The 14,695-nt window shown below is 45.2% G+C and overlaps 1 long non-coding RNA gene across 1 annotated transcript in view; it reads right to left on the reverse strand.

Moving 5' to 3' along the window:
* Nucleotides 1–13,745, reverse strand: part of LOC121817217 (uncharacterized) — a 36,810-nt gene extending 23,065 nt beyond the window's left edge. Inside the window, exon 1 of the long non-coding RNA XR_006057021.2 lies at nt 10,867–13,745. This is a non-coding gene — a long non-coding RNA (uncharacterized LOC121817217). The remainder of the gene's footprint in view (nt 1–10,866) is intronic.
* Between the last annotated feature and the right edge of the window lie 950 nt (nt 13,746–14,695).

Genomic DNA, 14,695 nt, shown 5'->3' on the forward strand with positions numbered 1-14,695 from the left:
CTTTCCTCGGTGCACGTGTGTGTCCAAATTTCTTCATCTTAAAAGGACACCAGTCTTACTGGATGAAGGCCCACCCTAATGACCTCATTTTACCTTCATCACCTCTTTAAAAAGCCTGTCTCCAAATAGAGTCACATTCTGAATTGCTGGGGGTTAGGACTTCAGCAATTTTGACAAATTTGGAGGGAAATGATGCAACCCATAACAAACATAACAGCCCATAACAATGCGGAAACACAGAAAGGCTACACTGTGAGTTTCTTCTCAGAAGCATCACTGTATCACCCTAAAGAAGAGGTAACCTAAAACCAACCAGCATGCTTTTAGTCTCTACCACATACCAGGCATTATGCTGATGCTTCACATGCAACATCTTATTTCTCTTTGTCTGTTGAGGCAAGTGGCATTATGCCCATTTTACTGACAAGAAGACAGAGGCTCTGAGACCTTAATGAGTTACTCAAGGTCACCCAGTGACCAAGGGGAGAAGCTAGTAGTTGAATCCAGATCTCCTGACTCTAAGTCCACACAGGTAACCATTTCTAGAAAGTGTCACTTGTTTATCTTCACAGCTTCCTCACTCCATGACTTAAAATGCGAACATCCTGCCTCGACAGAGCCATAATTAGTTTAATTACATGGTATTCAGTGAAGTTCTCTCTAAGTCACCTGTAGCCCTCTCCAAGGAGAAGGGAACCATCTGGGGAAATAACAGAAACCCAGATGTTGCTCACATCCAGGGTAAAGAAGCCTGAACAAACACTTATTTTTGCTCTCAGCACTGTTACGTCCAATGCCATAGTCCCCTCCCTGAAACTTAAAACCAGAATCAGAACTTACTTCATTCTCTGTTTCATTAGCTTGGCATAAGTCCAGCTTAAGGTTAACCAGTTGAAGACTCTGAGAAAACTGCAACCAATTACCCTGAAAAATATGCTAAGCCTGAGCAGATTTATTCAACGTTGCTTAGTGGGTGGCTTCACAGGATGGAGGCCAAGATTTATCATCTGCTTGGCTTTGCCTCTGATTATTCATTGACTGGGATGACTCTTTTACCATAAGCTGATATAGTCTCCCATCTCAGAGAGAGGGTGAAAAAAATACAAAACACCACATTGACTGATTCATTCCAAACAGATTTTTTTAAGAGAGACAGACCTGTGGTGCTAATGAATATTCCCTGTTTTTCCTTTTGAATTCACAGCAGGAGATTAATGAAAAATTTAGCAATGGGTGTGCAGGTGGAATGTTCCACAGATTCCAGTGGGTGTATATCCAAACACACATTATAACTGCCTGTTATAAGCCATGCATCTTACTAGAAGTTCTCTCAAATAATTTCCTTTAACTTGCATAAGATCCCATGGATATGTGTTATCATCCCCCTTGCACAGGTGAAGAAATTAAGCCTTTAAAATTGTTATTCAAGAGACTTCTCTGGTGATCAGCTGGTTAACACTCTGTGTCCAATGCAGGGGTCATCAGTTTGATCCCTGGTCAGGGGACTAAGATCCCACATCCCTTGTGGTATAGCCAAAAAAATCCAAACAAAGAACTCTCCTTTTCAATGCAGCAGTCACTAACTACAGGTGGATATTCAAACTTATAAGAACTATAGTATGATATCCCTTATATGTGGAATCTTAAAAAAAATGATACAAATGAACTTACTTACAAAACAGAAAGAGACTCACAGACATAAAATGAGCTTGTGGTTTCTGGGGGTAAGGGATAGTTGGGGAGTCTGGGAAGGTCATGTACACACTGGTGTATTTAAAATGGATAACCAACAAGGACCTATTGTATAGCATATGGAACTCTGCTCGGTGTTATGTGCCAGCCTGGATGGGAAGGGGGTTTGGAGGAGAATGGATACATGTATATGGATGGCTGAGTCCATTCTCTGTTCACCTGAAACTACCACAGCATTGTTAATTGGCTATGCCCCAATACAAAATTGGTAAAGAATCTGCCTATGATGCAGAAGAACAGGGTTTGATCCCTGGGTTGGGAGGATCCTCTGGAGAAGGGAATGGCAGTCCAGTCCAGTATTCTTGCCTGGAGAATCCCATGAGCACAGAAGTCTGGCAGACTACAGTCCATGGGATCGCAAAGAGTTGGACATGACTGAACAACTAACACACAATACAAAATTAAAAGTTTCTAAAGTTTGAAAAAAATAAAGTCATTAGAATTTTAAAAGTCAGATTCTCAGTTCCACCAGCCACCTTTCAAGGGCTCAATTGTCAGGGGTGGCTAGTGGCACCACACTGAACAGAAGAGACAGAACATTTCCAGCAACACAGGAAGTTTTTTTGGACGTGCTACTCTAGACTCTAGGGGCAAGAGCCTTGCCATCTACTTAAGCAAAGGTGAGATTCCAAACCAGCTCTCTCTGCTCCAAACCCACTATGCCACCACACCCGTGGCATCTGTGGTCTCCTGCTTAGCTATGGAGGGCAGCAACCTTGACCTGATTTCTTCTGTACTCTCCTGCCAGCTTACACTAGAAACAACTTATTCTGGCCTGAAGGGTGTGTTGGAAAATGCCCAGAAATGACCAGCAGGTGGTGTACATGTCCCATGTGTCATAAGAGTGTGCCATCCTCAGAGGCATTTGCGTTAGCCAAATGCTTGTTCTGTGGCAAGACATGGGCTATAGATGAAATTGGAATTGTTCTCTCTCTTCCCCTTGATTTAATTTCTTTTTCTTATTACTCAGAAACTTTGTGATAAAGATGTTTAGAAAGTGGAAAATACAGCCACCTTCCAATGTCAGCTCCCTTGGCTTTAAATAATATCTAAATGTGGATACCCACCATCCCTGAATCTCTTAATGTGTTTATCCAACTGCCTACTTGGCACCTCAAGTGGGTGTCAAAAATGCATTTTGAAATGAAATTTGACCAAAAAGGAACTCTCACTTCCCTGACCCCTCTGTGTCCCAAACTTGCTCTTCTCTCATCTTCCCTATTTCTAGAAATAGTACCGCCATGCCCAAAGTTGCTCAAAGCTGTCCAAATCTTAGCCAGTGTGCAAAAGAGCACACACACACACACACACACACACACACATACACACACACTACATCATCTCATAAGCAAACCCTGGTGGCTCCACCTTAGGAGATCTTGAATCCATTTACTTCTCTCTGTGTTCACAACATCTTCCTCCACCAAGCTGTCATCCTCTCTTGCCCAAATAACTACACGGCTCCTAACTGGTCCCCATGCTTTGACCATTGTCCTTCTCCAAAGACATCATTCATTCAACAAAGAAGATATCCTTTAAAACCACATCGGAGCATGTCACCCCCTTTAGAATAAAATCCAAGCTCTTATCAGGAAGTTTAAGACCTTTCAAGGTCAGGCTCCTGCCTCCCAGGGCTTTTTTGGTTGGTCACTAGTCTCTCACACTTCCTGTGGCTCCTCAAGCACACCAAAGCTCTCTTTGACCTCAGGCCATTGCATGATTGCTCATCTCCTTTTAGGGGAGATGAGGGTCTCCAAGAAGCCTTTCCTGATTACTCTATCTAAAGTGGTCTCTTCTCGTGTCTAGACCATCACACTATTTTATCCTTCAGAATGCTGACCCTGATTGTAAATCAGGTGATGGTGTTTCCTTATTTGTTCATGCTAGAATATAAATTTTTGTTCTCCTCTGTAACTTGAACTCAAAGCTAGCAACTTCAAAGTTTCAATGTGTTTCAAAAGAGGCAAGATGGCGTTCATAAGAACTCATATACCAGAAGGCGTGAAAGAAAGTATTAGTCGCTCAGTTATGTCCAACTCTTTGCAACACCAAGGACTGTAGCCGGCCAGGCTCCTCTGTCCATGGAATTCTCCAGGCAAGAATACTGGAATGGGTTACCATTCCCTTCTCCAGGGGATCTTCCTGACCCAGGGATAGAAACAGCGTCTCCTGCATTGCAGGCGGATTCTTTACCATCTGAGCCAGTAGCTGAAGTCATATTTTCCATTAAAATCGTCCTCCTGTCTTCCTTCCTTCAGAACATCTCTGGCATTCCTGCACTGGAATTTCCTTCAGAGCCAGGCTAGCGAAAACATTTGACTGCAGCAGGGTTCTGTAACATCCGCAGGGCAGGCTTGAGCTCTGCGATCCTCGCTCAGCTATTGATCAGGCCACCGTGGGCCCCTCCCCCAAGCGAGCAACCGTTAGCAAAAGCAACTGCCAACCAGCGACCGTTAGCGGCCCCACTCAGTCATTGGTCAGCGCCACAGCGGGCCCCTCCCCCTTCCGTGTATAAAAGGAGCCCCGAATTAGGGCTGAGAGGGGATATTTTTTGGGGACCCTAGTCTGCCATCTTCTGGGTCTGCTAGCTTTCCAATTACAATCGTTATTCCTTGTTCAAATATCGTCTCCCAATTTCCTGACCTGTCGTGAGGTGACTGGAACAAGCTTGGGCTCAATAACAATTCTAAGTGGACTGTGATACAAAAAGCAGAGTGCATTTTAGAACCGTATTGTGATATCATCTCATTTTTCAAGCTGAAGAAACACATGAAACTTTCCGTTTCCCTGAGCCTACCTCCCTCACACACATCTTCTATGGAAACGTGGTTGTCCCTTGGTATCCATGGGGTATTGATTCCAGGACCTGGACACCGAGGTCCATGGATTCTCATGTCCCTTCTATAAAAGGAGACAGTTGGCTCCATATCCACGGACTCCTCACACACCGTTAGACTTGCTCTCTGGTTGGCTGAACGCCCGAATGTGCCTGGAGGATGTGGAGTTGTTGTTGCTTAGTTGCTCAGTCCTGACTCTTTGAGACCCCATGCCTACCAGGCTCCTCTGTCCATGGGATTTCACAGGCAAGAATACTGGAGTGGGTTGTCGTTTCCTTCTCCAGGGAATCTTCCCAGCTCAGGAATCAAACTTGCTTCTCCTGCATTGGCAGATGGATCTTTACCACTGAGGGACTAGGGAACCCGTATGTATTTTGAGTACGGAAGGAGACTCACTAAATTGTTATCAGTGTTTACTGTAAGGAGATAAGAACTTTCAAAATCTGCCATTACTCCTCTGAAAGTAGGATTCCCAAGGGAATGGATAGAGTGCAGAAGGACTAATTTTTAATTGAAATGCATCATCCTGGGCTGATCCACTAGTCACAGCCCCCAGTCCCCTCTTATTGGAGTGGGTGGTGGCATAGCATCTTTTAAATGTGTTCACTGACATCCAGAGGAGCAAGTTCCATTTTCTGGTCCAGTACACACTGGTATATTATTTAAATACAGTATGATAACGTGGATTGATCTAGTTCATATCACATGTTTGCCAAATTCGGTTCATCTTAATACTGACCATCTACTATTGTTGTGTACTAAGTGCTGGAGTGAAGAGGCAAAGATAGGTCAAACACAATCTCTGCCCCCAAATCTTACAGCCCGTGACCAAGAATATCATCCCCTAGCTTGATCACCCAGCTTGGCTATGACAATTTGGCCTGAAAAACCGTTGGCTCTTTTCAAATATCAAAATCGTCCTAAATAAGCAAAGCCCTAGAAACTTCTCAAGGTGGGGTGGGGGGCAGGGCATGGGCAGAGTGCAAATAAAATCCTGCCTTGTTTCTGAAGATACTTCCAAGAGAAGAATAGGAAAGTCTTCAGAGAAAAAATATCCAATAAAGTAAATCCTTGATTACTGAGGAAGCATGGACGGGACAATTATTTATTTTCTTTATAAATTCTTGTGCCAAAATTAGGAAATAGATCTCATTTTCTTAAAACTATAGTTCAAAATTCCATCATAACCCCTTTTTCTTAAAACAATGTTTTTGTAACATTATCCTTAGTTTCCTGAATTGCAACTCACAGCTGGTATAATCTACCTACAAACAATTTCTAAAAATCAACGTACTGTTTTGTCACATAAGGGAGATACAAAAAATATAGTTTACAGTATAATAAGTATTTTGTAACATGAAAATGCTCAGATGATTCAAGAATAGGTGAGTAATCAATGTTTGGACCTATTTTTAAGGATTACATCTGGATTTCAGAGGAATTAGACCACATTTGACTGAATGTTGTTGACCCTTTTGCTTTATATTGCTATTTCCAAATAAGGGCTAGAGAGGCATACACAGACTCTCCATGAATGAAATAGCTATAAATGAAAACTGATGTAACTATGTGGCCCTAGTGACTCAGATTCCGAACGTGATACTGCCGTTCACGTCATTTTCAAAATGGCTCTTGGTAAAGTGCTAGAGCCTTTCTTCCATTTATACAGAAGTAGCATTCCTAGGTGGAGAAAGAAATGGCAACCCACTCCAATGTTCTTGCCTAGAGAATCCCGTGGACAGAGGAGCCTGATGGTCTGCTGTCCATAGGGTCGCACAGAGTCGGACACAACTGAAGTGACTTAGCAGCAGCATTAGCAGCATTCCTAGGAAGCATGCTGCTAAGTCACTTCAGTCGTGTCCGACTCTATGCAGCCCCATAGACGGCAGCCACCAGGATCCCCCGTCCCTGGGATTCTCCAAGCAAGAACACTGGAGTGGGTTGCCATTTCCTTCTCCAATGCGTGAAAGTAAAAAGTGAAAGTGAAGTCTCTCAGTCGTGTCCAACTCTTTGCGACCCCATGGACTGCAGCCTTCCAGGCTCCTCCATCCATGGGATTGTCCAGGCAAGAGTACTAGAGTGGGGTGCCATTGCCTTCTCCTCCTAGGAAGCATGGTGCCTATTAAAACCCATGCTGGTGTTTGTGTTTGTATGAAAAAAAAAAAGAAAAAGTTAAGATCTGTGCTCAAATAATAAAAAAAATAAGTTCTTAAACTATATCATTGTTGGGACGTTTCAAATCTTGAGGGGACACAAGACAGCTCTTTGCCCTACAGTTCTGTCTCATACTGGTCCTCAAAGCCAGGAGGATGTGAGACTTCCTCATCTCCATCCCCACAGCACTGCAATCCTTGTGAAAACTAAAAGCACTGTCACCAGGAAACACCCTCTGAGGATGATGCCATCCGCTTTGAGAAACACTTCCTTGAAGTCACAACTCTTAGGAGAACTTCAGGCCTTCAGGTGATTCTTTGGGTTCCTACAGTGCCTACTGTGTCCCCTGTCACCCAGTTGGGAGTCAGTGTCAGCAGCAGGCCAGTGGAGGGAACTGGGCCAGCAGATGGCAGGGACCGAGAGAAGCCCTGCCTGTGAGAACAGGAAGGTGAGCTGCAGCCACAGGAAAGCATGGAGTGTGGAGGACCCACAAGACATCCATAAGACAGGGCCCCAGCTGTAGAAGAATCACAGTCTGAGGACACTTCCAAAACTTCAGAGAGAAAGAGGAATGGAAGGCGCTGGTTAGAAACCTGGGCCTTGGGATCAGACAGATTCAAATCCCAGCCTTGCTACCACTGCCAAGTGTCACTTTGGGCCAGTTGCTTAGCTCCTCTTTGACTCAGTCTTCTCATCTCTAAAATGGGCACCAATGGCAGTCCCTACGGCACGGGGCTCTTCTGGGGGTGAGATAGGATCAGAGCGACGAGGCTGAGCAAAGTGCCTGATGGCCTGCAAGCTGCTCCAGAGCAGGACTCTGTCTAGGTCTGCTCCCCTTTGTATCCAGAGAACTTGACCCAGAGAAACCACAGTTCAGCCCCGGTCCAGTGAACCAGCTCTGAACCAGCCGTGTGAAAGGTAACCATTCCCACTGTTCTGAAGGGACCAGTACTGGGGGCTGGGGTAGGAAGTGGGGACTTGGTTCTTTACTGGGAATCAGATCACAGGCAATGCAAGAGGAAGGCAGATCACCTGGGTAACACTACACCAGGGCTCCCAAAATCTCTGAGTGAGGACCGCTGTGGTCTCAGTGCTCAGGGGGCCACTGAGCTCCCAGGAAAATGGCGGGCAAACCTACCACAGGCAAAGGAGGGCAGCAGGGCCAGACAGCCACAGGGAGGAGGCCTGAGCCAGAGCCAGAGGAGCGCACTGGCCTGCAGACCCGCAACCCCATGACTGTTCCCCTCTGGGAACTGTACATGTCAGAGCTAAAAGGGGCCATGCAAAGTGAGAGGAAAGCAGGCCAGCCTTGTCTCCTCTCTGCTCCACCCCCACCACCCCGCCCCGCACCAGCTCCAGGCCACGTCACCCTTCCTTCTGTGTGCTGGACTCCAGCCATGCTGGTCATTTCCTCGTTTCTTGAAAATGCTAAGCTCCTCTACCCACATCCCCGCCAGACACTCTTTGCTTGACTGACTTCTGCTCACCCTCCATTTCTCAGTTCAAACATCACTTCCTGGGAGAGGCTTTCCCTGAACTCCCCGACAAGGTGCAATGGCCCTCTTCCTCACTCTTATCCTTACTGCCTCTAGCCTTTTCCTTCCTAGTATCTATTGCAATGACAATTTTGGTGGTAAAAAAAAATCTGCTCAATGTCTATCTCTCCAACTAGATTGGACACTCCTGAGAGCAAACACTCCATCAAGTCCATGACCCCAGATCCTGTGGTATGTAACCTGGCCCCGGTACATGGTTAGTGCTCAGTAGATATTAGGGGAAAGGAGAGAGGACCTTGAAACTCAGAGCAGGGTCACTGGGTTTCTCCTGAAAAATAATCAGATCCACAGACACACTCAACTACTGACATTCCCCAATTGAATATTCATTTGCAGCAATTTCTCACTCTATTTCTAAGCTTACCCCACAGCAAAAATGAATAGCATCCTCTCCCCCCAAACACAAGTGACTGTGGTAGCAAGTACTTGGATCTGTGTCCCCTCCTCCCTGCTGTCCGGCAAGATGCCATGAGTGATGTTAGGTGAACCATCCCTTTGATCTTGCTAGTGAGAAAATACGTTCAGGACTACATCCCAGGCAGAAATGAAAGTTGGAGGTATATTCCATATCCTGTGATAAATCATAATGGAAAAGAATATGAAAACAAATGTATTAATATATAATGTGTAACTGAGTCATTTTGTTGTACAACAGTAATTAACATTTCCTTCAATAAAAAAGAAAAAAAGCTGGAAAAACAGACTTTTTTCTTGTGCACTCCACCATCCTGCCACCTGCTGAAATCTGACGAGCAAGACACCTGAGCAGCTTTTCTGACCCGTGGTCAAGAAATCGTAGTTTGTTTCTAGAGGTCACTTCATTCTTCGCTCTTTGTTTTTCTTTCTGTATCATCACTCATGGGAAGCTCGGATCCTTTTAGGGGCTTACGGAGTTCAGGCAGAGAACAGCTGGCCCTAGAAGGCCAGCTCATTCTGAAGGAAGAAAAATGGCAATTTCCCAGCATTTCACTTCTAATAGTTCATTAGTGAAATGAAGTCGCTCAGTTGTGTCCAACTCTTTGCGACCCCATGGACTATAGCCCACCAGGGTCTTCCATCCATGGAATTTTCTAGGCAAGAGTACTGAAGTGAGTTGCCATTTCCTTCTCCAGGGGATCTTCCCAACCCAGGGATCAAACCCTGGTCTCCAGCATCGCAGGCAGAGGCTTTACTGTCTCCTCCCAAATCTCTGAATCCTCATTCTGAACCAACAAGTATGTTGTTAATTGCTTTACATAAATGATTCTATTTAATCCTCCCAGCCCCTCCAGGGAATGCTAATATCCTCTTCATTTTACAGATGAGGAAAACTGATGCCTAGAAATTTGAAGTGACCTTCAGACTCACCCAACCTGCAAGAGGTGGCTGTGGCATCAAACCTCCGTGTCTTTGCCCTCACAGCCTGAACTCTTAAGTGCTGCACTTTGTTGCAAGAATAATTGCAGCTTACAAGGTACTTTGATTGTTCAGTCAATTAATGAAGTAATAACACTAGTGAGAATAATCATAGCTAAGTGTTCAATGCAGGTTCCCTGCTATTGTTGTTGCTGTCATTATAATATGACTCATGATTTAGAAATAATGTTTTGAAGGGAGGTATAGGCCATCCCTCTGAAGATTCTTTCCTTTGTGTCCTCTGCCCGGGGTCTGGCCACAGAGGAGCTGTGTGTGTAGGACCTAAGCATTCATCAGCTGAGGTGGCCGTTGCCCAATTGCTCAGTTCCCCTTGGGTCAAGGGTGCAGCATCATATGGGCCCCAGACAAGCACCCAAATGGGATTGGAGATGCACCCGTGAAGGTGACAAACCCCGGCTTCTATTACCAGTTCCTAGAACTAGGCTGTTTCCCCACAAACAGTTCTGTTATGATTCATGCAAAGTGAGAGCTGAGCGACAAATTCAAGTCTTTCTTTCTTTAAATATGCCAAACTGAAGGGGCCTTGGGAAAATGGACGGGGCATTTTTACCAGCAGAAGACCCTTTAGAAAACTTGCAGCTATTTCCAAGAGGGGGAAATTTATACACACATATATCTCAAAAGCAGCTTGTGATGTCAAGCAGAATCCTCTTTCTCATGATTTTAAAAATATGGCAATGCTCTGTTATGAGAAGAGGTGGAAGGTCACTCAGAAGTGGGCGAAGCTGGAATCAGCAGCTCATATACCAAGGGAGGTGGTTCATGGATGGAAGGACCCCTGGGTGTGGGGCCGTTTGACCCTGGATTCAAATTCTGGCTCCACCATTCAACTAACTGTGCAACCTGGGGCAAGTTTTGTGTAACTTCTCCAAACCAATATGAGAGTCATATCCATATCTACCTGGTCAACTTTTCAAGGGGATTTTAAAATAAAATCCAGCTCTTCAGTGAGCAGAAGTAGGGTACAGTTGTTCAGAGCATCAAGGTTGCAACCCAGACCTGAGACAGAAGTCCAGCTTGGCCACTTCTTTGTGACTTTGAAACAGCCACTAAGCTTCCTTGAGCTTCTGTTTACTCATCCCTGGGGAAGCCACCCACCTCAGAGGGTTTGGAGTAGGAATTATGTGTGTTGATACAAGATGTGTGCTTACCTCAGCGCCTGGGGCTTAGGAGAGTGTCCGTCAAGGGTGGTGGTGGTGGTTTATTCACTCAGTTGTATCTGACTCTTTGTGAGCCCGTGGACTGTAGCCTGCCAGGATCCTTTGTCCTTGGGATTTAGAAAGCAAGAATACTGGGGTAGGTTGCCATTTCCTTCTCCAGGGGATCTTCCCGACCCAGGGATCAAACCCGGGTCTCCCACACTGCAGGAAGATCCTTTACTGACTGAGCTGCCAGGGAAGCCCCCGTGAAGGGTAGTGCTGTCTATCAGCCATAGGCAGGACTAGAGCCTGGACTTCTTTATGATCTGGCCAGAAGTGTGAAGTCAAGTGTCCAGGCTGAAGTTGGGCAGCAAGCAATTCAGCGTGGGCTGTGGGGTCCCTGGCCTGTTCTTTCTGTGCTAAGAGCTGCCTGCCCTGCTTTTCCACTCATCCAGCTGGATTCTTAAGTTTGGGCCCTTGGAACATTCACCACTTAGTCACAGCTAAGGCTGAGGGCAGAGCTGAATTTTAAATTGATGTCATTTTTTTTTTTTTTTAATGGCCAGGAAGCTAATACAAATTTTGCTGAGGAGAGAGACATAAAACATTTTGCCTCAATCCTGGAATAATGGAGAGTTGCTTCAAAGATAACTTGGCCACATTCCTCTTCTAAATTTAGCCCTGGATAAAGTTGCAGATTAACACACCTGCTCTTTTTTCCTTGCCATGAAGTAAGCACTGTCCCTGGTTTAAAAAGGGATCTTGGGTTGACATCTTTAGTAAGAGTTCACCAGTAGCCAGTTTGATCATGGATATCCTCTTTGTACCGGGGCTCATCTTTGATTAACTGAAAGCAGGGATTCACTTCATCCTCCTCTGCTTTCCTCAAAGGACTTAAAAAAAAAAAAAATTAATTTGACCTTCTGCTCTGTAATCGTACTTGGTGGATAAATGGCCAGGCCAAGGGGAATAAGTAGGACTTTGGAGTCAGATAAACCCATGTGTCTCTAATGCTGCATTTCTTATCTGTGAGATGGGGTGAGAAAATCTGCGATATAAATTTAGTGGGAAGATTCAGTGAGATCAGACACAGAAGGGTTTGCCCTCTCACCTCTCGCTTCCTGGAGCCTGTGGCAGCAGACACTGTTAGTTTTCTATCCAGGGGTAATTCCATACCCCTTTTGTCTTAGAAACAGGATCCCAGCTGAATCTATTCCTGTTTGAGTGGCCGTGTCCTTTATTTTGGGGAGTAGGAGTACTGGCTTCCCCAGGCAGCCCTAGGAAATAAATCTTGTTTCATTTAAGCCAGCCCTGGCGGTCTCAGGCCTCCTGCCAAAGTGGGTGGTTTAAACAAGAACATATGATACACCTTTGGCCAAAGAGATAGGGAAAATCTGCCGGGGAGTCTCTGGAGAGGTTTGAGCTGTTTTGAAAAAAAGGAGACGAGACAGATGCATTCCCTTTTCTGCCTCTGGGTGCTGTCATCTGTGTGCTATAGCTGAGAGAAGGCAGCCATCTTTGGACCATGAAGAGAGCAAGCCTGTGACGTTAGGGCAGCAGACTGAGAATGACAGGGCAGAGACCAGAGGAGTCTGGGTGCTGGGTGATGGCACTGGCCAGCGGATGAACCAAGCCAGGGACTCTCTGGTATGAGGGCCCTTTGCCATATGAGATAACAAGTCTCTCGCTTCGGAACTGTAATCAAGCAGGACCCTGTGGGGCCTTCCTCAGGACAGGTTTCCTCTGTATCCTCTGCTTTAGCTCCTGTCTGAAGTTCCCAGATAGTGTTATTTGATGCAAATTTCTGGAGTTGTTTTGCAGATGTGAACCACCCCTCCCTCTCCCCACCAATGGAAAAACTAATCTCTGACCTGAGCACATAGCCCCAGGTCTCTTGGAGTTTCAGTTCAGTTCAGTTCAGTTCATTTCAGTCGCTCAGTCGTGTCTGACTCTTTGCGACCCCATGAATCGCAGCACACCAGGCCTCCCTGTCCATCACCATCTCCCGGAGTTCACTCAGACTCATGTCCATCGAGTTAGTGATGCCATCCAGCCATCTCATCCTCTGTCGTCCCCGTCTCCTCCTGCCCCCAATCCCTCCCAGCATCAGAGTCTTTTCCAGTGACTCAACTCTTCTCATGAGGTGGCCAAAGTACTGGAGTTTCAGCTTTAGCATCATTCCTTCCAAAGAAATCTCAGGGATGATCTTCAAAATGGACTGGTTGGATCTCCTTGCAGTCCAAGGGACTCTCAAGCATCTTCTCCAACACGACAGTTGAAAAGCATCAATTCTTCGGTGCTCAGCTTTCTTCACAGTCCAACTCTCACATCCATACATGACCACAGGAAAGACTATAGCCTTGACTAGACGGACCTTTGCTGGCAAAGTAATGTCTCTGCTTTTGAATATGCTATCTAGGTTGGTCATAACTTTCCTTCCAAGGAGTAAGCGTCTTTTGATTTCATGGCCACAATCATCATCTGCAGTGATTTAGGAGCCAAAAAAATAAAGTCTGACACTGTTTCCACTGTTTCCCCATCTATTTCCTATGAAGTGATGGGACCAGATGCTATGATCTTCGTTTTCTGAATGTTGAGCTATAAAGCCAACTTTTTCACTCTCCTCTTTCACTTTCATCAAGAGGCTTTTCAGTTCCTCTTCACTTTCTGCCATAAGGGAGGTGTCATCTGCGTATCTGAGGTTATTGATATTTCTCCCAGCAATCTTGATTCCAGCTTGTGCTTCTTCCAGCCCAGCGTTTCTCATGATGTACTCTGCAAATAAGTTAAATAAGCCAAAGAATGCTCAAACTACCACACAATTGTACTCATCTCACATGCTAGTAAAGTAATGCTCAAAATTCTCCAAGCCAGGCTCCAGCAATACATGAACCCTGAACTTCCAGATGTTCAAGCTGGTTTTAGAAAAGGCAGAGGATCGAATCAGAGATCAAATTGCCAGTATCCGCTGGATCATTGAAAAAGCAAGAGAGTTCCAGAAAAAAACATCTATTTCTGCTTTATTGGCTATGCCAAAGCCTTTGACTGTGTGGATCACAATAAACTGTGGAAAATTCTGAAAGAGATGGGAATACAGACCACCTGACCTGCCTCTTGAGAAACCTATATGCAGGTCAGGAAGCAACAGTTAGAACTGGACATGAAACAGACTGGTTCCAAATAGGAAAAGGAGTACGTCAAGTGTGTATATTTAACTCCTAGAGTTTAGGGACTGATAATATTAACCTCTGTGATACCACCCTGCTGCCTCACCATCAGCCAGTCTGAGAACTGTACAACTGATTCTGCACTCTGCAGACCACTCCCACCCTCCAAAACGGCCCTTTAAAAATGCTTTGCCAAAACCCTTCAGGAAGCTCAGGGTTTTTCAAGGCATAAGCCTACTCGTCCCTAGTCGCCTCACAATAAACCTTTCTCTGCTTCAAAATCCAAATAAATAAATCTCCCCCTAGTTTTAGCTACTTCTGGCAGGTGTCTTGTTACACACAGTCAAAAGTATGCCCATGTGGACCCCCTGATAACTCAAGGTGGTTATCAAGGCTGTTTGCAATTGTTTGTATTCTCTCTCTCTCTGGGCACATGATAAAGTCACATTTCTCTACCTCCTTTGACATAGGGAGTAAATATTTTGCTTGCTTCATCCAATGATATGTGAGCGGAAGTACTGTGTGTCATTTCCAAGTAAAGGTTTGTATGTGCCAGGATGATTCTCCACATCCTCTTTCTCTGCCTGAGCCATCAAGGAAATAGAGCCTCCATCAGCTTGAAATCCCCAGTGACTATGATAAACAGTGTACATGTGACATGAGTAAGAAATAAA

Source organism: Ovis aries, chromosome 19, assembly GCF_016772045.2.
Source record: "Ovis aries strain OAR_USU_Benz2616 breed Rambouillet chromosome 19, ARS-UI_Ramb_v3.0, whole genome shotgun sequence".
Taxonomy (NCBI): domain Eukaryota; kingdom Metazoa; phylum Chordata; class Mammalia; order Artiodactyla; family Bovidae; genus Ovis; species Ovis aries.